General features: G+C 43.3%; 1 long non-coding RNA gene across 1 annotated transcript in view; it reads right to left on the bottom strand.

Annotated features, from left to right (window-relative positions):
* The window catches only part of LOC123995968, a 28,522-nt gene extending 5,107 nt beyond the window's left edge, over positions 1-23,415 (bottom strand). The window contains exon 1 of the long non-coding RNA XR_006831930.1: positions 23,091-23,415. This is a non-coding gene — a long non-coding RNA (uncharacterized LOC123995968). The remainder of the gene's footprint in view (positions 1-23,090) is intronic.
* Between the last annotated feature and the right edge of the window lie 241 nt (positions 23,416-23,656).

Here is a 23,656-nt window from a genome sequence, read left to right as displayed (position 1 = left end):
GCTGTTAAGACACTGATGCCCTTTGCAACCATGTACCTATGTGAGAGTGGATTCTCGGCCCTCACTAGCATGAAAACTAAATACAGGCACAGACTGTGTGTGGAAAATGATTTAAGGCTGAGACTCTGACAATACAACCCAACATTAATGTGCATCCTTTCAAGTACACACTTCTCATTAGCCTGTGGTGAGTTACACAAGTTCACAATTTTCGATGAACAAATGAGGTTTTATATGTAAATTGATTATTATTATATTATTATTTGTGTCCTGGTCCTATAAGAGCTCTATGTCACTTCCCAGGAGCCGGGTTGTAAAAAAAAATCTCACACTCATTCTTATGTTTAATAAATGTATCGTATTGTGTGTGTGTGTGTGTGTGTGTGTGTGTGTGTGTGGCAGGCCTATAATGATGGCAAAAAAACAACATTTGAGAGTGCGCTGACCCCGGTGCTAGAGGGGGTACAGGTGACCCTGGTGCTAGAGGGGGTACAGCTGACCCTGGTGCTAGAGGGGGTACAGGTGACCCTGGTGCTAGAGGGGGTGACAGCTGACCCTGGTGCTAGAGGAGGTACAGCTGACCCTGGTGCTGACCTGACCCTGGTGCTAGAGGGGTACAGCTGACCCTGGTGCTAGAGGGGGTGACAGCTGACCCTGGTGCTAGAGGAGGTACAGCTGACCCTGGTGCTAGAGGGGGAACACAGCTGGAGGTTGAATGTTTGAAGGGGTACGGGACTATAAAAAGTTTGGGAACCACTGCTCTGATCTGTACAACCTGAAGATAGTATCCTACATAATGAACTGGGGTAACATACAGAATACTACTGAAGATAGTATCCTACATAATGAACTGGTGAACTGGGGTAACATACAGAATACTACTGAAGATAGTATCCTACATAATGAACTGGGGTAACATACAGAATACTACTGAAGATAGTATCCTACATAATGAACTGGTGAACTGGGGTAACATACAGAATACTACTGAAGATAGTATCCTACATAATGAACTGGGGTAACATACAGAATACTACTGAAGATAGTATCCTACTTAATGAACTGGGGTAACATACAGAATACTACTGAAGATAGTATCCTACTTAATGAACTGGGGTAACATACAGAATACTACTGAAGATAGTATCCTACTTAATGAACTGGGGTAACATACAGAATACTACTGAAGATAGTATCCTACATAATGAACTGGGGGGTAACATACAGAATACTACTGAAGATAGTATCCTACTTAATGAACTGGTGAACTGGGGTAACATACAGAATACTACTGAAGATAGTATCCTAATAATGAACTGGGGTAACATACAGAATACTACTGAAGATAGTATCCTACTTAATGAACTGGGGTAACATACAGAATACTACTGAAGATAGTATCCTACATAATGAACTGGGGTAACATACAGAATACTACTGAAGATAGTATCCTACTTAATGAACTGGGAACTGTAACATACAGAATACTACTGAAGATAGTATCCTACTTAATGAACTGGGGTAACATACAGAATACTACTGAAGATAGTATCCTACTTAATGAACTGGGGTAACATACAGAATACTACTGAAGATAGTATCCTACTTAATGAACTGGGGTAACATACAGAATACTACTGAAGATAGTATCCTACATAATGAACTGGTGAACTGGGGTAACATACAGAATACTACTGAAGATAGTATCCTACATAATGAACTGGGGTAACATACAGAATACTACTGAAGATAGTATCCTACTTAATGAACTGGGGTAACATACAGAATACTACTGAAGATAGTATCCTACATAATGAACTGGGGTAACATACAGAATACTACTGAAGATAGTATCCTACTTAATGAACTGGTGAACTGGGGTAACATACAGAATACTACTGAAGATAGTATCCTACTTAATGAACTGGGGTAACATACAGAATACTACTGAAGATAGTATCCTACATAATGAACTGGGGTAACATACAGAATACTACTGAAGATAGTATCCTACTTAATGAACTGGGGTAACATAATGAAGTATCCTACTTAATGAACTGGGGTAACATACAGAATACTACTGAAGATAGTATCCTACTTAATGAACTGGGGTAACATACAGAATACTACTGAAGATAGTATCCTACTTAATGAACTGGGGTAACATACAGAATACTACTGAAGATAGTATCCTACTAACTGGGGTAACATACAGAATACTACTGAAGATAGTATCCTACATAATGAACTGGGGTAATACTACTGAAGATAGTATCCTACTTAATGAACTGGGGTAACATACAGAATACTACTGAAGATAGTATCCTACAGAATACTACTAATGAACTGGTGAACTGGGGTAACATACAGAATACTACTGAAGATAGTATCCTACTTAATGAACTGGGGTAACATACAGAATACTACTGAAGATAGTATCCTACTTAATGAACTGGGGTAACATACAGAATACTACTGAAGATAGTATCCTACATAATGAACTGGGGTAACATACAGAATACTACTGAAGATAGTATCCTACATAATGAACTGGGGTAACATACAGAATACTACTGAAGATAGTATCCTACATAATGAACTGGTGAACTGGGGTAACATACAGAATACTACTGAAGATAGTATCCTACTTAATGAACTGGGGTAACATACAGAATAATACTGAAGATAGTATCCTACATAATGAACTGGGGTAACATACAGAATACTACTGAAGATAGTATCCTACATAATGAACTGGGGTAACATACAGAATACTACTGAAGATAGTATCCTACTTAATGAACTGGGGTAACATACAGAATACTACTGAAGATAGTATCCTACTAATGAACTGGGGTAACATACAGAATACTACTGAAGATAGTATCCTACATAATGAACTGGTGAACTGGGGTAACTGAATACTACTGAAGATAGTATCCTACTTAATGAACTGGGGTAACATACAGAATACTACTGAAGATAGTATCCTACTTAATGAACTGGGGTAACATACAGAATACTACTGAAGATAGTATCCTACTAATGAACTGGGGTAACATACAGAATACTACTGAAGATAGTATCCTACTAATGAACTGGGGTAACATACAGAATACTACTGAAGATAGTATCCTACATAATGAACTGGGGTAACATACAGAATACTACTGAAGATAGTATCCTACTAATGAACTGGGGTAACATACAGAATACTACTGAAGATAGTATCCTACTAATGAACTGGGGTAACATACAGAATACTACTGAAGATAGTATCCTACTTAATGAACTGGGGTAACATACAGAATACTACTGAAGATAGTATCCTACATAATGAACTGGGGTAACATACAGAATACTACTGAAGATAGTATCCTACATAATGAACTGGTGAACTGGGGTAACATACAGAATACTACTGAAGATAGTATCCTACTTAATGAACTGGTGAACTGGGGTAACATACAGAATACTACTGAAGATAGTATCCTACTTAATGAACTGGGGTAACATACAGAATACTACTGAAGATAGTATCCTACTTAATGAACTGGGGTAACATACAGAATACTACTGAAGATAGTATCCTACATAATAAACTGGGGAACTGGGGTAACATACAGAATACTACTGAAGATAGTATCCTACTTAATGAACTGGGGTAACATACAGAATACTACTGAAGATAGTATCCTACTTAATGAACTGGGGTAACATACAGAATACTACTGAAGATAGTATCCTATAATGAACTGGGGTAACAGAATACTACCTACTAATGAACTGGGGTAACATACAGAATACTACTGAAGATAGTATCTCTACTAATGAACTGGTGAACTGGGGTAACATACAGAATACTACTGAAGATAGTATCCTACTTAATGAACTGGGGTAACATACAGAATACTACTGAAGATAGTATCCTACTTAATGAACTGGGGTAACATACAGAATACTACTGAAGATAGTATCCTACTTAATGAACTGGGGTAACATACAGAATACTACTGAAGATAGTATCCTACTTAATGAACTGGGGTAACATACAGAATACTACTGAAGATAGTATCCTACATAATGAACTGGGGTAACATACAGAATACTACTGAAGATAGTATCCTACATAATGAACTGGGGTAACATACAGAATACTACTGAAGATAGTATCCTACTTAATGAACTGGGGTAACATACAGAATACTACTGAAGATAGTATCCTACTTAATGAACAGGGTAACATACAGAATACTACTGAAGATAGTATCCTACATAATGAACTGGGGTAACATACAGAATACTACTGAAGATAGTATCCTACATAATGAACTGGGGTAACATACAGAATACTACTGAAGATAGTATCCTACTTAATGAACTGGGGTAACATACAGAATACTACTGAAGATAGTATCCTACATAATGAACTGGGGTAACATACAGAATACTACTGAAGATAGTATCCTACTTAATGAACTGGGGTAACATACAGAATACTACTGAAGATAGTATCCTACTTAATGAACTGGGGTAACATACAGAATACTACTGAAGATAGTATCCTACTTAATGAACTGGGGTAACATACAGAATACTACTGAAGATAGTATCCTACTTAATGAACTGGGGTAACATACAGAATACTACTGAAGATAGTATCCTACTTAATGAACTGGGGTAACATACAGAATACTACTGAAGATAGTATCCTACATAATGAACTGGGGTAACATACAGAATACTACTGAAGATAGTATCCTACATAATGAACTGGGGTAACATACAGAATACTACTGAAGATAGTATCCTACATAATGAACTGGGGTAACATACAGAATACTACTGAAGATAGTATCCTACATAATGAACTGGGGTAACATACAGAATACTACTGAAGATAGTATCCTACATAATGAACTGGGGTAACATACAGAATACTACTGAAGATAGTATCCTACATAATGAACTGGTGAACTGGGGTAACATACAGAATACTACTGAAGATAGTATCCTACTTAATGAACTGGGGTAACATACAGAATACTACTGAAGATAGTATCCTACTTAATGAACTGGGGTAACATACAGAATACTACTGAAGATAGTATCCTACATAATAAACTGGGGAACTGGGGTAACATACAGAATACTACTGAAGATAGTATCCTACTTAATGAACTGGGGTAACATACAGAATACTACTGAAGATAGTATCCTACTTAATGAACTGGGGTAACATACAGAATACTACTGAAGATAGTATCCTACTTAATGAACTGGGGTAACATACAGAATACTACTGAAGATAGTATCCTACATAATGAACTGGGGTAACATACAGAATACTACTGAAGATAGTATCCTACTTAATGAACTGGGGTAACATACAGAATACTACTGAAGATAGTATTCTACTTAATGAACTGGTGAACTGGGGTAACATACAGAATACTACTGAAGATAGTATCCTACTTAATGAACTGGGGTAACATACAGAATACTACTGAAGATAGTATCCTACTTAATGAACTGGGGTAACATACAGAATACTACTGAAGATAGTATCCTACATAATGAACTGGGGTAACATACAGAATACTACTGAAGATCCTACTAATCCTACTTAATGAACTGGGGTAACATACAGAATACTACTGAAGATAGTATCCTACATAATGAACTGGGGTAACATACAGAATACTACTGAAGATAGTATCCTACATAATGAACTGGGGTAACATACAGAATACTACTGAAGATAGTATCCTACATAATGAACTGGTGAACTGGGGTAACATACAGAATACTACTGAAGATAGTATCCTACTTAATGAACTGGGGTAACATACAGAATACTACTGAAGATAGTATCCTACATAATGAACTGGGGTAACATACAGAATACTACTGAAGATAGTATCCTACATAATGAACTGGGGTAACATACAGAATACTACTGAAGATAGTATGCTACTTAATGAACTGGGGTACTCTCTCTTACTCTTTCCCCCCTCTCCATCTCTGTTGTAAAAAAGCAATCATATTGTCAGAGCATTTGGGACCTTTGTCTCATGTAAAGGGAGTATGTTTAGTCTGGGATATTATTTAGTTAGCTTGTATAAATAAATTCTTAAACCAATTTTTGTAGTACTGAATCATGAGTAAGGCTGGGGTTTCTGCAAATGCAGAATGATGATATGATAAAGAGGTTGTGATTAACATGTTGACTGTTTAATGGATGTGATAGGTAAAGACCTTTTTAAAGTTTAATTCGAGAGATGGTAACTCTTTACACAACCTCTTCCGTGGTGCCCCAAATCCTAATGATGTCATTGTTATATGATTCATTTAATCTGGTAACAACTAAACATAGTTAGTTGATTAAATAAATAACAGTCATCAGATTAACAGAGTAACGTCACGACACAAGGCAGGCAATATGCTTTCCCTCATCATTACAGGCTGCACTCCTACTAATCTCACTGTAAACCCTCTCCAGGTCTCTATTCTCCTACTAATCTCACTGAAAACCCTCTCCAGGTCTCTGTTATCCTACTAATCTCACTGTAACCCCTCTCCAGGTCTCTGTTCTCCTACTAATCTCACTGTAACCCCCTTCAGGTCTCTGTTCTCCTACTAATCTCACTGTAACCCCTCTCCAGGTCTCTGTTCTCCTACTAATCTCACTGTAACCCCCTTCAGGTCTCTGTTCTCCTACTAATCTCACTGTAACCCCCTCCAGGTCTCTGTTCTCCTACTAATCTCACTGTAAACCCTCTCCAGGTCTCTGTTCTCCTACTAATCTCACTGTAACCCCTCTCCAGGTCTCTGTTCTCCTACTAATCTCACTGTAACCCCCTTCAGGTCTCTGTTCTCCTACTAATCTCACTGTAACCCCTCTCCAGGTCTCTGTTCTCCTACTAATCTCACTGTAACCCCCTTCAGGTCTCTGTTCTCCTACTAATCTCACTGTAACCCCCTCCAGGTCTCTGTTCTCCTACTAATCTCACTGTAAACCCTCTCCAGGTCTCTGTTCTCCTACTAATCTCACTGTAACCCCTCTCCAGGTCTCTGTTCTCCTACTAATCTCACTGTAACCCCTCTCCAGGTCTCTGTTCTCCTACTAATCTCACTGTAAACCATCTCCAGGTCTCTGTTCTCCTACTAATCTCACTGTAACCCCCTTCAGGTCTCTGTTCTCCTACTAATCTCACTGTAACCCCCTCCAGGTCTCTGTTCTCCTACTAATCTCACTGTAAACCCTCTCCAGGTCTCTGTTCTCCTACTAATCTCACTGTAACCCCTCTCCAGGTCTCTGTTCTCCTACTAATCTCACTGTAACCCCTCTCCAGGTCTCTGTTCTCCTACTAATCTCACTGTAAACCATCTCCAGGTCTCTGTTCTCCTACTAATCTCACTGTAACCCCCTTCAGGTCTCTGTTCTCCTACTAATCTCACTGTAAACCCTCTCCAGGTCTCTATTCTCCTACTAATCTCACTGTAAACCCTCTCCAGGTCTCTGTTCTCCTACTAATCTCACTGTAACCCCTCTCCAGGTCTCTATTCTCCTACTAATCTCACTGTAAACCCTCTCCAGGTCTCTGTTCTCCTACTAATCTCACTGTAACCCCTCCAGGTCTCTGTTCTCCTACTAATCTCACTGTAACCCCTCCAGGTCTCTGTTCTCCTACTAATCTCACTGTAACCCCTCTCCAGGTCTCTGTTCTCCTACTAATCTCACTGTAACCCCTTCAGGTCTCTGTTCTCCTACTAATCTCACTGTAACCCCTCCAGGTCTCTGTTCTCCTACTAATCTCACTGTAAACCCTCTCCAGGTCTCTGTTCTCCTACTAATCTCACTGTAACCCCTCTCCAGGTCTCTGTTCTCCTACTAATCTCACTGTAACCCCCTTCAGGTCTCTGTTCCCCTACTAATCTCACTGTAACCCCCTCCAGGTCGCTGTTCTCCTACTAATCTCACTGTAAACCCTCTCCAGGTCTCTGTTCTCCTACTAATCTCACTGTAACCCCTCTCCAGGTCTCTGTTCTCCTACTAATCTCACTGTAACCCCTCTCCAGGTCTCTGTTCTCCTACTAATCTCACTGTAAACCATCTCCAGGTCTCTGTTCTCCTACTAATCTCACTGTAAACCCTCTCCAGGTCTCTGTTCTCCTACTAATCTAATCTCACTGTAAATCCCTGTAAACCCTCTCAGGTCTCTGTTCTCCTACTAATCTCACTGTAAACCCTCTCCAGGTCTCTGTTCTCCTACTAATCTCACTGTAAACCCTCTCCAGGTCTCTGTTCTCCTACTAATCTCACTCTGTTCTCCTAAATCCCCTCTCCAGGTCTCTGTTCTCCTACTAATCTCACTGTAACCCCCTTCAGGTCTCTGTTCTCCTCTGTTAAATCTCACTGTAAACCCTCTCCAGGTCTCTGTTCTCCTACTAATCTCACTGTAAACCCTCTCCAGGTCTCTGTTCTCCTACTAATCTCACTGTAACCCCTCCAGGTCTCTGTTCTCCTACTAATCTCACTGTAACCCCTCAGGTCTCTGTTCTCCTACTAATCTCACTGTAACCCCCTTCAGGTCTCTGTTCTCCTACTAATCTCACTGTAACCCCTCCAGGTCTCTGTTCTCCTACTAATCTCACTGTAAACCCTCTCCAGGTCTCTGTTCTCCTACTAATCTCACTGTAACCCCTCTCCAGGTCTCTGTTCTCCTACTAATCTCACTGTAACCCCCTTCAGGTCTCTGTTCTCCTACTAATCTCACTGTAACCCCTCTCCAGGTCTCTGTTCTCCTACTAATCTCACTGTAACCCCCTTCAGGTCTCTGTTCTCCTACTAATCTCACTGTAACCCCCTCCAGGTCTCTGTTCTCCTACTAATCTCACTGTAAACCCTCTCCAGGTCTCTGTTCTCCTACTAATCTCACTGTAACCCCTCTCCAGGTCTCTGTTCTCCTACTAATCTCACTGTAACCCCTCTCCAGGTCTCTGTTCTCCTACTAATCTCACTGTAAACCATCTCCAGGTCTCTGTTCTCCTACTAATCTCACTGTAACCCCTTCAGGTCTCTGTTCTCCTACTAATCTCACTGTAACCCCTCCAGGTCTCTGTTCTCCTACTAATCTCACTGTAAACCCTCTCCAGGTCTCTGTTCTCCTACTAATCTCACTGTAACCCCTCTCCAGGTCTCTGTTCTCCTACTAATCTCACTGTAACCCCTCTCCAGGTCTCTGTTCTCCTACTAATCTCACTGTAAACCATCTCCAGGTCTCTGTTCTCCTACTAATCTCACTGTAACCCCCTTCAGGTCTCTGTTCTCCTACTAATCTCACTGTAAACCCTCTCCAGGTCTCTATTCTCCTACTAATCTCACTGTAAACCCTCTCCAGGTCTCTGTTCTCCTACTAATCTCACTGTAACCCCTCTCCAGGTCTCTATTCTCCTACTAATCTCACTGTAAACCCTCTCCAGGTCTCTGTTCTCCTACTAATCTCACTGTAACCCCCTCCAGGTCTCTGTTCTCCTACTAATCTCACTGTAACCCCCTCCAGGTCTCTGTTCTCCTACTAATCTCACTGTAACCCCTCTCCAGGTCTCTGTTCTCCTACTAATCTCACTGTAACCCCCTTCAGGTCTCTGTTCTCCTACTAATCTCACTGTAACCCCCTCCAGGTCTCTGTTCTCCTACTAATCTCACTGTAAACCCTCTCCAGGTCTCTGTTCTCCTACTAATCTCACTGTAACCCCTCTCCAGGTCTCTGTTCTCCTACTAATCTCACTGTAACCCCCTTCAGGTCTCTGTTCCCCTACTAATCTCACTGTAACCCCCTCCAGGTCGCTGTTCTCCTACTAATCTCACTGTAAACCCTCTCCAGGTCTCTGTTCTCCTACTAATCTCACTGTAACCCCTCTCCAGGTCTCTGTTCTCCTACTAATCTCACTGTAACCCCTCTCCAGGTCTCTGTTCTCCTACTAATCTCACTGTAAACCATCTCCAGGTCTCTGTTCTCCTACTAATCTCACTGTAAACCCTCTCCAGGTCTCTGTTCTCCTACTAATCTCACTGTAAACCCTCTCCAGGTCTCTGTTCTCCTACTAATCTCACTGTAAACCCTCTCCAGGTCTCTGTTCTCCTACTAATCTCACTGTAAACCCTCTCCAGGTCTCTGTTCTCCTACTAATCTCACTGTAACCCCTCTCCAGGTCTCTGTTCTCCTACTAATCTCACTGTAACCCCCTTCAGGTCTCTGTTCTCCTACTAATCTCACTGTAACCCTCTCCAGGTCTCTGTTCTCCTACTAATCTCACTGTAAACCCTCTCCAGGTCTCTGTTCTCCTACTAATCTCACTGTAAACCCTCTCCAGGTCTCTGTTCTCCTACTAATCTCACTGTAAACCCTCTCCAGGTCTCTGTTCTCCTACTAATCTCACTGTAAACCCTCTCCAGGTCTCTGTTCTCCTACTAATCTCACTGTAAACCCTCTCCAGGTCTCTGTTCTCCTACTAATCTCACTGTAAACCCTCTCCAGGTCTCTGTTAAAATCAAATCAAATCAAATGTATTTATATAGCCCTTCGTACATCAGCTGATATCTCAAAGTGCTGTACAGAAACCCAGCCTAAAACCCCAAACAGCAAACAATGCAGGTGTAAAAGCACGGTGGCTAGGAAAAACTCCCTAGAAAGGCCAAAACCTAGGAAGAAACCTAGAGAGGAACCGGGCTATGTGGGGTGGCCAGTCCTCTTCTGGCTGTGCCGGGTAGAGATTATAACAGAACATGACCAAGATGTTCAAATGTTCATAAATGACCAGCATGGTCAAATAATAATAAGGCAGAACAGTTGAAACTGGAGCAGCAGCACAGTCAGGTGGACTGGGGACAGCAAGGAGCCATCATGTCAGGTAGTCCTGGGGCACGGTCCTAGGGCTCAGGTCCTCCGAGAGAGAGAAAGAAAGATAGAATTAGAGAGAGCATATGTGGGGTGGCCAGTCCTCTTCTGGCTGTGCCGGGTGGAGATTATAACAGAACGTGGCCAAGATGTTCAAATGTTCATAAATGACCAGCATGGTTGAATAATAGTAAGGCAGAACAGTTGAAACTGGAGCAGGAGCATGGCCAGGTGGACTGGGGACAGCAAGGAGTCCTCATGTCAGGTAGTCCTGGGACATGGTCCTAGGGCTCAGGTCCTCCGAGAGAGAGAAAGAAAGAGAGAAGGAGAGAATTAGAGAACGCACACTTAGATTCACACAGGACACCTGAATAGGACAGGAGAAGTACTCCAGATAAACAAACTGACCCTAGCCCCCCGACACATAAACTACTGCAGCATAAATACTGGAGGCTGAGACAGGAGGGGTCAGGAGACACTGTGGCCCCATCCGAGGACACCCCCGGACAGGGCCAAAAAGGAAGGATATAACCCCACCCACTTTGCCAAAGCACAGCCCCCACACCACTAGAGGGAAATCTTCAACCACCAACTTACCATCCTGAGACAAGGCCGAGTATAGCCCACAAAGATCTCCGACACGGTACAACCCAAGGGGGGAACCCAGACAGGCCGACCACAACAGTGAATCAACCCACCCAGGTGACGCACCCCCCAGGGACGGCACGAGAGAGCCCCAGCAAGCCAGTGACTCAGCCCCGTAACAGGGTTAGAGGCAGAGAATCCCAGTGGAAAGAGGGGAACCGGCCAGGCAGAGACAGCAAAGGCGGTTCGTTGCTCCAGAGCCTTTCCGTTCACCTTCCCACTCCTGGGCCAGACTACACTCAATCATATGACCCACTGAAGAGATGAGTCTTCAGTAAAGACTTAAAGGTTGAGACCGAGTTTGCGTCTCTGACATGGGTAGGCAGACCGTTCCATAAAAATGGAGCTCTATAGGAGAAAGCCCTGCCTCCAGCTGTTTGCTTAGAAATTCTAGGGACAATTAGGAGGCCTGCGTCTTGTGACCGTAGCGTACGTGTAGGTATGTACGGCAGGACCAAATCAGAGAGGTAGGTAGGAGCAAGCCCATGTAATGCTTTGTAGGTTAGCAGTAAAACCTTGAAATCAGCCCTTGCTTTGACAGGAAGCCAGTGTAGAGAGGCTAGCACTGGAGTAATATGATCAAATTTTTTGGTTCTAGTCAGGATTCTAGCAGCCGTATTTAGCACTAACTGAAGTTTATTTAGTGCTTTATCCGGGTAGCCGGAAAATAGAGCATTGCAGTAGTCTAACCTAGAAGTGACAAAAGCATGGATTAATTTTTCTGCATCATTTTTGGACAGAAAGTTTCTGATTTTTGCAATGTTACGTAGATGGAAAAAGCTGTCCTCGAAATGATCTTGATATGTTCTTCAAAAGAGAGATCAGGGTCCAGAGTAACGCCGAGGTCCTTCACAGTTTTATTTGAGACGACTGTACAACCATTAAGATTAATTGTCAGATTCAACAGAAGATATCTTTGTTTCTTGGGACCTAGAACAATCATCTCTGTTTTGTCCGAGTTTAATAGTAGAAAGTTTGCAGCCATCCACTTCCTTATGTCTGAAACACATGCTTCTAGCGAGGGCAATTTTGGGGCTTCACCATGTTTCATTGAAATGTACAGCTGTGTGTCATCCGCATAGCAGTGAAAGTTTACATTATGTTTTCGAATAACATCCCCAAGAGGTAAAATATATACTGAAAACAATAGTGGTCCTAAAACAGAACCTTGAGGAACACCGAAATGTACAGTTGATTTGTCAGAGGACAAACCATTCACAGAGACAAACTGATATCTTTCCGACAGATAAGACCTAAACCAGGCCAGAACATGTCCGTGTAGACCAATTTGGGTTTCCAATCTCTCCAAAAGAATGTGGTGATCGATGGTATCAAAAGCAGCACTAAGGTCTAGGAGCACGAGGACAGATGCAGAGCCTCGGTCCGATGCCATCAAAATGTCATTTACCACCTTCACAAGTGCCGTCTCAGTGCTATGATGGGGTCTAAAACCAGACTGAAGCATTTCGTATACATTGTTTCACCTACTAATCTCACTGTAACCCCTCTCCAGGTCTCTGTTCTCCTACTAATCTCACTGTAACCCCCTCCAGGTCTCTGTTCTCCTACTAACCCCCTCCAGGTCTCTGTTGACTACTTTGTTTCCTTTTCTGTCCCCTTTCCTCCCGGCCGGCTTGGCCCTCCCCTCCTGCTCAGTGGCTGAGTGACTCATTTCGAGTTTACACGACAGGGCTGTGGGCAGCTTACTGAAAATGGAGGAAAACTAAACTTCTGGATGACCTATCATCCTTTCACTCCCTCCTCTATACCTTCTCTTCCTTTGTATCCTCTGCTAAAGCCACTTTCTTCCACACTAAATTTAAATCCTAGGATACTCTTTTCCACCTTCTCCTCCCTTCTTAATCCTCCACCCCCTCCCTCCTCCCTCTCAGCAGATTACTTTTGTCAACCACTTGGGAAAGAAAAAAAGTTTGACGACATCCACTCTTCATTGACTCAGCCTACTGAGTCCAGTGGTCCCACTCACACAGAACTACGCCTTGACCTCTTTCTCCTCTCTCCAGATGACATCATGTGACTAGTGAGGTCTGGCTGCCCGACAACCTGCCCGACAACCTGCCCGACAACCTGCCCGACAACCTGCCCGACAACCTGCCCGCTGCCCGACAACCTACCCGACAACCTGCCCGACAACCTGCCCGACAACCTGCCCGACAACCTGCCCGACAACCTGCCCGACAACCTGCCCGACAACCTGCCCGACAACCTGCCCGACAACCTGCCCGACAACCTACCCGACAACCTGCCCGACAACCTGCCCGACAACCTGCCCGACAACCTGCCCGACAACCTGCCTGACAACCTGCCCGCTGCACCCCATCCCTTCCCTCCCTTCTCCAGACCTTCTCCAGACCTTCTCCAGACCTTCTCCAGACCTTCTTTCTAAAACACTTGAGTCTCTGTTCTGAGAGAGATAATGAAACAGTGTATCAATCTTCTTGACCCTAACCAGTCAGGCTTCCACAGTACAATGAATGGGCATGAAGGGGTGTAATTCAGTTACTCTAATAAAGGACTATATCTCAATCAGGTAAATATAAATCATAAAGGTACCTAATATTTCATCATGTGCATTAATATTTAATATATTTACACAAATGTACATAGAGCTCCGTATGTTCTGTCTTTTATACAAATATGTCCATATCGTCTCCAACATACCGGCCTCTAATTGTTAACTGCACCGAATGCATAAAAGTGACTTTAACCTCTCCCATACCCCCCCATGGTGGGCTCCAGACGGATCAAACTCTCCCATACCCCCCCCCCCCCATGGTGGGCTCCAGAGGGAGGGTTGACCATGTCACTCCTTCCTTCAAGTAATGAATTTGGCATCTTGTTGTGATCCAGCTCTTTCAGAGCTTCTCCTAGCTCTCTGTGTTCCAGCAAAGTTGGTGCCATCGTCTGTTCTGAAGGTTGTTACTGGGCCCCTATCCAGATAACTAGAAACTTCTAGATGGACAGCTCAACTCACAAGGCAAGTACAGATCACACCATACCGCTTCACATGAACGCGGCCTAACTTCACCTCTATGGGGCCGAAGTAATCTATGCCCACGTGGGTGAAAGGTGGCAAATCAGGTGACACCTGATCTTGTGGAAGGTCGGCCATCTTCTGTTCTCCAGCTCTAGCTTGCATCCGCCTGCAGAAGACACAGCTCTTAAGGATCATCCTTGCTAAGGAGTTGGAGATATCGCTGGAGAAGTCTTGAAAGCATGTGGTCTCTCCCAGAGTGGCCAACCTGCTCATGGATGTGGAGTTAGATCAGTCTGGAGATGTGGGAGACTTTGGGAAGGATCATAGGATTCTTTAGTTCCGTATGCATAGCAGCTTTGCTTAACCTTCCTCCCACTATCAAAATGCCATTTTCAACAATTGGATCAAGCTTACAGATTGAGCTGCAGTTTGCCTTGCTTCTCTTTGCACATTGTTTCCATTCACAACGAATGCTGCTTCATCTAGATCATCCACAGACATACTTTCTTTTCCAAATGTCAGTTTGAACTTGTCAATTTGTTCCTTCAGTGAGTTTGTTCAACTCTGATCTGATCCTGGATCAGTTTGTGTGAAAACTTTCCTTTTCTGGCTTAACTGTAGAAGGCAACTGCTTTCTTCAAGCTGTTCCATGTTGAATAGTACTCAAACAGTTTTCTGGTTGGACTCTTTTCTTCCACACTTATACTGTTCACGATGACGTCTTTTCTCACCTCTGGATCATCCGGAGGGATGGAGCTAAGCTCCTTGGGGACTTTCGTGTTTCTGTTTCCTCCAGGAATTCTGGTCCTTTGAGCCATCTCTTAGAGTTCAGGAAAGTTTAAACATGTACCCTCTTGAGACATCGTTGTTGGGTTGTGTTAGGAGTTCAAACATCTCCACTGTTTGGCTTTCGATAGGTCACGGATCATAGCAACCCTATTAGCCACAAAGGTACCTCTTGGTATCGTTGAGGATGTATTTTAGCACAGACTGGCCGTCTGTCCAGAAACTTGACTCCTCCAGTTTAATCTGGAGCTCCAACCTTAACATCCTGTCCACTCACACTGCCAATGTTGCTGCAGCAAGTTCCAGTCTGGGGATTGTCATCTGCTTGAGTGGAGTCACCCTTGATTTCCCCAGCATGAATGCGATGTGGACCTTTTCCATACCGTTTGTGAACCTAAGGTATCTTGCCGTGCCATAACCTTGTTCACTAGCGTCACTGAAGTGATGCAGCTGTGCGGTCTTGACTTGACCAAAGTTCCCAGGCATCATACACCTGCCAATCTAGAATCTGGACAGCTGGTCCAGCTCTGAGAGCCATCTCTTCCATGAAATAGAGTGTTCTTCAGGGATGACTTCATCCTATCCACACTTTAGCTTGCAGATCTCTTGAAGAATTGTCTTTACCTTTAATTCTGAATGGGGCGCTGAATGGATCATAAACAAAGCTGACAGTTGAGAGAATACCTCTTCCTGTAAGGGCTCTGTTCTTGACAGTGACTCTGAAGGTAAACACTTGGAATCCATCGGATTCCAAGTGCTCTTTCAATGTTCCAACGGATTCCAAGTGCTCTTTCAATGTTCCATCGGATTCCAAGTGCTCTTTCAATGTTCCATCGGATTCCAAGTGCTCTTTCAATGTTCCAGCGGATTCCAAGTGCTCTTTCAATGTTCCAGCGGATTCCAAGTGCTCTTTCAATGTTCCATCGGATTCCAAGTGCTCTTTCAATGTTCCATCGGGTTCCAAGTGCTCTTTCAATGTTCCATCGGATTCCAAGTGCTCTTTCAATGTTCCATCGGATTCCAAGTGCTCTTTCAACAGGCAGCTTTTCTCTGTCCAGGTCCAGTTATTTTATCTGCTTGGCTTTGTGTTCATCAGGGATAGAAGCCAGCACAGTGCGGCTGTTGCTGACCCACTTGGTCAATTTGAACCCACCCTGAGAGCACACATCTCTAAGGTTTTTTTGCGAGAGCTATGGCTTGTTCTTCTGTGGCCACTGACTTGAGGCAGTCATCAACATAGAAGTTGGACTTGACTGTTTGATTCACCCCTTCATCGTACTTCTCACAGTCTTCTGCTGTATTTTGCAGTGCAAAGTTTGCGCAACCTGGAGAGGATATAGCACCGAAAAGATGAACCGTCATTCTGTACTCCTCCAATCTTTTGTTAGTATCACCGTCCGGCCACCATAGGAATCGCAGGAAGTCTAAGTAATCTTCATGGACACGTACTTGTTGGAACATTCCTTCGATGTCGGCCATCATGGCAATGTGCTCTAGCCGAAATCGAAGCAAGACTTCCAGGTCAGGGCCTTGAAGGACTTCACTGTTGAGAGATGCGCCTTTTATATGATGAGCAGTCAAACACCACTCTTAATGTTCCTTCGCGGTTATGGTGAACGCCATAGTGTGGTATGTACCATACCTTGCCTTTCTCTGGGAGGAGCTGTTCTTGTGGTACCTTCTCAGCGTAATCTTTTTGTTATTTCCTCTTCCATGAAGTCCTTGTAATCTGCAGCGTAAACTTCTTCCTTCTTGAACTTCCTGATAAGATTTAGATGTCAAGGTTGTTTGGCAGGACTACATCTTTGTTGCAAATGGGCAACAGGTAAGTAGTAGTGACGGTCTTTGGGGGTTATGGAGCTTGATACCATCTCCATAAACTTACGATCCTCAGCTGACATCTCACTTTTCTCTTCGTACTCTCTCTCAGGGAAGTCCTGGTTGTACTGATATACAAGATACGATATACGATACGTTGAGATACGATTGGCCAATCCCTGTAGGATGTCCAGATTCTTCTGCCATGGTACAGGATTTAAGAGGACTGTTCATCACCCATCCTAAGAGTGTCTTCACGGCATATGGTCTGTTGCCTTGGCTATTTACGATTTGCCAGATTTCTATTGCCTTGGGAGCATTTACACCAATCAGGAGTTCAATCTCATTCAACTGAACCTCTTTCAGGTATGGCCAACTTTTGAGATATTTTTGAGTGGGAAGGTTCTCTATCTTGTCACGGTGATCTTACTTTGGGTGTAGACCATTGGTAATGCAAGAAATGTGTCACCTTCCACATTGCCAATCTCTAATCCAGATATCTCAAAGCTCATGGTAGGACTCTCCTGCCCCATTGTGCATAGCAGAATTTCAGTCTCACTGCCTTTAGCTTGCAACTGCCTGATGAATCTCTTCCTTTAACAACTTCTTACTCTCTGCTAATAAATGGGCTGCCAAGGCATGGGATTGAGAAGTTGACTCAACACTCTCCTGGACTTTCAGTCTGGCATTATATGCTGGTATGTCCATTTCCAGTGCCATTTTTTCCATCCCATCATTCAGTTGAGCTTTCTGTTGTTCCATTTGAGCTTTCTCCAGTTCCAATGCATGCTTGTCCTGTAATGAGGCTTGGCGAGCTCTCTAAGCCTCAGTTTTTAGGCATGCAGAGGACACTGAGGATGATGCAGCCTTAGAATACATTGTTTTACTTGATATTTTTGACACAATAGAAATGCTGTCATGTGGTTCAATGCGCGTTTGTGGCTCATCTTCAGCATTTTTCCATATTTCCACCTTTTTCAGGAAATGTTCATAAGTTCTCATTCTTGGTTGATAATGGTTAATGCTCTCCTGTTCCTGTTCCTCCTCTGTGACCAGCTCTAGCACAGATTCATGAGCATTCTTAAAGTCATTGAGGAGAACATCAAATGCTTCAAGACCCTCATTCACAGTTTCAATGTTTCCTCCATCAACAAGGGCTTTTATCTCATTGATTTTGCGTGTCCACACTCCAAGTTTGCCTCTCCGGGCTGCATAGAGTGAATGTAGATGCTCCTCTGCCCTCTCCAGTGGGGTCTTATTTGGCATTTCATCCTCCGTCATTCTCTTGTAGTTCACTCAATTTACAATGACACAGTTGTTGGTTTTTGATTGTTAAACGTAATGCCCCTTTAGACCTCCTTTAATGCTTTAAAACACAGTCATCCATTTCAACATATTCACCCATTTTGAAATGAACATGTGCAAGTTCGACAATTTTAGATGCGTTTTAAACATTTCATCCTATTGTACGTTTTGTCCCCTTTAATGAAGTTTAAACACGCAGTGTCTTTAGATCCTTTAGTTGCGTTACATTGATGCATTGTATTTCCACATTAGGCCTAATATTAAAGATCTGACTAGGCTACATTGATGCACTGCATATCCACATTAGGCCTAATATTAGAGATCTGACTAGGCTACATTGAGCAAAGGATCTCAGTGTTTCCCAAAACTCAAACTTCCTAATTGTTTTCACAACGCTGTGTTTTGAATTCCATTCTCAAGTTGATCAAACGTTCCAATTATAAGCGCATTTGCGCTTCCTTACGATTTGAGTTGAACAGGGCAGCTCATTCATTCACAGTGGTTACTCACGGCAGGCAAATGATAGGAGTTCAAGTCCTTCCAAGCGAGCTGTCCTTGCGGTCCGAATGCAGTGACAAATAGAACAATATCCAGCGTGTGTCCGAACCCGGAGCTTTTCTTCCGATAGTAATCCTTCACCGATTCTTTTGACTTAATTGTAGTGGCTTCCTTACCAATTGACCATAGCCACTGCCCAAGCCTGAAGCGGGGTTGTTTCGGATGCAAAACAGTCCATATTCGAAGTTCCCAAACGTCCAAAACATTCAATGAGATCCAGGGATATGGTGCAACAAAAAAGGTTCATTCTTCTTCTATCTAATCAAAAAATATTAAACTGAAAGCAGATTACTTGACGTGAAAAATGCAATAACCTTTTTGTATGTATGTCTGTATGTATGGTCAAAAGACTATACCTCACCCTCGTCTAGCTAGAACTCCCTTCCCCGAAGGCCCTACCTCCTGGAGAGGATCTGATCTCAACTTGGATGTCGGCCCACCACCTGCAATTTGTGACTGTGGTTGACACGTTGAGCAGGTGAATAACATTATCGCGGACTTTGACTGACACGTTCAAGACTTTGCGATCCTGGAACCTCTGGCAACATTTGTGTTCTTTGCGTTAGGTGTGGAAGTTAATGAAATTGCAACAAAAATGTCATAATTGTTTCATTAGGAACCATCAGCCGTCGAGAGTGAAAATTTTACACTGCAAAGCGACTTTCAAATCAAATCAAGGGCATCAACACTTTGGGAACCTTATCGTGGAGGAGAAATATCCAAACATCAGAAAAGTTGCCATGTACTTGACAGCATATGTTGGATCTAACTAGCTTTGTGAGTCAGCACTTTCAGACATGCAGATCATCAAGTCAAAATAGCAGTCCACTCTAACAGATGATCACCTGGACACCAGCTTGAGGCTAGCAATCACTAGCTACAACCCAGACCATGCTAAGCTAGCGGACAGAATGCAGTGCAAACCATACAATCAACAAGGTGACATTTTATTTAATATTGGCTGGGGGAGGAGGGGAGGGGTAAACCGCATTAGGAAGAGTGTGGAAGAAGTAGATCCTATGTAACTAAAGTCTGGGCACCCCTGCTCTACAACACCCGTAGAGTACGACCCTCACACTGGAAGCGGTGCTGGTTCTAATCCAGGCACTTGTCATCTCCTACCTGAACTACTGTAACTCGCTGTTGGCTGGACTCCCCGCTTGTGTCATCAAACCCCTGCAACTTATCCAGAAAACTGCAGCCTGCCTGGTTTTCAACCATCCTAAGTTCTCCCATGTCACCCTGCTCCTCCACACACTCCACTGGTTTCCAGGTGAAGCTCCACTACCAGACCATGGTGTTTACCTACGGAACAGCAGGAGGACCTGCCCCTACCTGCCACTACCACTGCAAGACCATTGTGTTTACCTATGGAACAGCAGGAGGAAATGCCCTTCCCTACCTTCAGGCTACCCTACACCCCAACCCAAACACTCCATTATGCCACCTCAGGTCTCTTGGCCCTCCCACCCCTGAGCTTCCGCTCAGTCCAGTCCAAACTCTCCTCTGACCTGTCATCCCAATGGGAAGGCAGCTCCCTATCAGTCCAGTCCAAACTCTCCTCTGACCTGTCACCCCAATGGGAAGGCAGCTCCCTATCAGTCCAGTCCAAACTCTCCTCTGACCTGTCACCCCAATGGGAAGGCAGCTCCCTATCAGTCCAGTCCAAACTCTCCTCTGACCTGTCACCCCAATGGTGGAACCAGCTTCCGCTCAGTCCAGTCCAAGCTCTTCTCTGACCTGTCACCCCAATGGGAAGGCAGCTCCCTATCAGCCCAGTCCAAACTCTTCTCTGTCGTCTCATCCCAATGGTGGAACCAGCTTCCCCCTGAAACAGGGACAGCAGAGTCCCTGCCCATCTTCTGAAAACATCTGAAACCCTACGTCTTCAAAGAGTATCTTAAATAATCCTTCTCCTCACCTCGACCACCCCCCACACCCCCCTTCTAGCTCTGACTCTACTGACAGCTATGTTATTGAGGAAAAATGCACTTACTATGACTGTGATATGTGGTTGTCCCACCTAGCTATCTGAAGATTAATGTACTGACTATGACTGGTCCACCTAGCTATCTGAAGGTGAATGTACTGACTATGACTGGTCCACCTAGCTATCTGTAGATGAATGTACTGACTATGACTGGTCCACCTAGCTATCTGGAGATGAATGTCCTGACTATGACTGGTCCACCTAGCTATCTGAAGATGAATGTACTGACTATGACTGGTCCACCTAGCTATCTGAAGGTGAATGTACTGACTATGACTGGTCCACCTAGCTATCTGGAGATGAATGTCCTGACTATTACTGGTCCACCTAGCTATCTGGAGATGAATGTACTGACTATGACTGGTCCACCTAGCTATCTGGAGATGAAGGTACTGACTATGACTGGTCCACCTAACTATCTGAAGGTGAATGTACTGACTATGACTGGTCCACCTAGCTATCTGAAGATGCATGTACTGACTATGACTGGTCCACCTAGCTATCTGAAGACGAATGTACTGACTATGACTGGTCTACCTAGCTATCTGAAGATGAATGTACTGACTATGACTGGTCCACCTAGCTATCTGAAGATGAATGTACTGACTATGACTGGTCCACCTAGCTATCTGAAGATGAATGTACTGACTATGACTGGTCCACCTAGCTATCTGGAGATGAATGTCCTGACTATGACTGGTCCACCTAGCTATCTGAAGGTGAATGTACTGACTATGACTGGTCCACCTAGCTATCTGGAGATGAAGGTACTGACTATGACTGGTCCACCTAGCTATCTGAAGATGAATGTACTGACTATGACTGGTCCACCTAGCTATCTGGAGATGAAGGTACTGACTATGACTGGTCCACCTAGCTATCTGGAGATGAATGTACTGACTATGACTGGTCCACCTAGCTATCTGGAGATGAAGGTACTGACTATGACTGGTCCACCTAGCTATCTGAAGATGAATGTACTGACTATGACTGGTCCACCTAGCTATCTGATGAAGGTACTGACTATGACTGGTCCACCTAGCTATCTGATGAATGTCCTGACTATGACTGGTCCACCTAGCTATCTGTAGATGAATGTCCTGACTATGACTGGTCCACCTAGCTATCTGATGAAGGTACTGACTATGACTGGTCCACCTAGCTATCTGATGAAGGTACTGACTATGACTGGTCCACCTAGCTATCTGTAGATGAATGTCCTGACTATGACTGGTCCACCTAGCTATCTGATGAATGTCCTGACTATGACTGGTCCACCTAGCTATCTGTAGATGAATGTACTGACTATGACTGGTCCACCTAGCTATCTGTAGATGAATGTCCTGACTATGACTGGTCCACCTAGCTATCTGATGAATGTCCTGACTATGACTGGTCCACCTAGCTATCTGATGAAGGTACTGACTATGACTGGTCCACCTAGCTATCTGTAGATGAATGTCCTGACTATGACTGGTCCACCTAGCTATCTGATGAATGTCCTGACTATGACTGGTCCACCTAGCTATCTGAAGGTGAATGTACTGACTATGACTGGTCCACCTAGCTATCTGAAGGTGAATGTACTGACTATGACTGGTCCACCTAGCTATCTGAAGGTGAATGCAGTAACTGCATTGTGTGTGTAGTTACGAGCCTGCGTAACTGTCAAAATGGAAGGCACTGGACTATGAATTGAGGTCATATTTTTTTCACTCATTTGCTAAATGAGTGACTTGTCAAATGTAAACATGTGCACCAAAGCCTCATGTGATATGCTAGTGACATTACTATTTGCAATGATCTTTCGGTGACGCTACAAGTACACCGAATGTGTATAGAGAACACTCAAATACAATCTGACAAGTACAGTTGAAGGTGGGTAGATAAGGTGGGTATTACACACGTTTAGGTGGGTCAGTATACTTTACTCAGTACACGGAGTTGTCATGAAATAATACTGTTACATCACTTTAATTCAACTTCAATTTATTTAGTACAGATTTAGTTATTCCAAAAATAACACCATTTACTTACACACATAGTACATGCATAGTAATTACATAAATTATAGAAACATACATACCCCAGAAGCAAAACAATTCCAACAATGAGAAGGAGAACGAACTGCTTTATATTTGAACTGAAATGCATTGTTCCTGCAATAGTGTCAGCAAACATTTAGTTTATTGTACACTGGAAGCAATTTCCAATCAAATGAAGATCTCTCCAATGAAACTAGTGGATGTCTTCAGCAAGCCTAGTCAAATGAGGGGGAGGAGCCTCAGCCCTTTGAACTGTACCTCCATGGACACACATCACCACGGTAACCCACACCCAAACCAGAAGTAACCTGAAAATAATCAAATCAAATCAAATCAAATTTTATTTGTCACATACACATGGTTAGCAGATGTTAATGCGAGTGTAGAGAAATGCTTGTGCTTCTAGTTCCGACAATGCAGTAATAACCAACAAGTAATCTAACTAACAATTCCAAAACTACTGTCTTATACACAGTGTAAGGGGATAAAGAATATGTACATAAAGATATGTGAATGAGTGATGGTACAGAGCAGCATAGGCAAGATACAGTAGATGGTATTGAGTGCAGTATATACATATGAGATGAGTATGTAAACAAAGTGGCAT

The sequence above is a fragment of the Oncorhynchus gorbuscha genome, linkage group LG14, assembly GCF_021184085.1.
Source record: "Oncorhynchus gorbuscha isolate QuinsamMale2020 ecotype Even-year linkage group LG14, OgorEven_v1.0, whole genome shotgun sequence".
NCBI classification, from domain to species: domain Eukaryota; kingdom Metazoa; phylum Chordata; class Actinopteri; order Salmoniformes; family Salmonidae; genus Oncorhynchus; species Oncorhynchus gorbuscha.
This window is presented reverse-complemented; position numbering and strand designations above follow the sequence as displayed.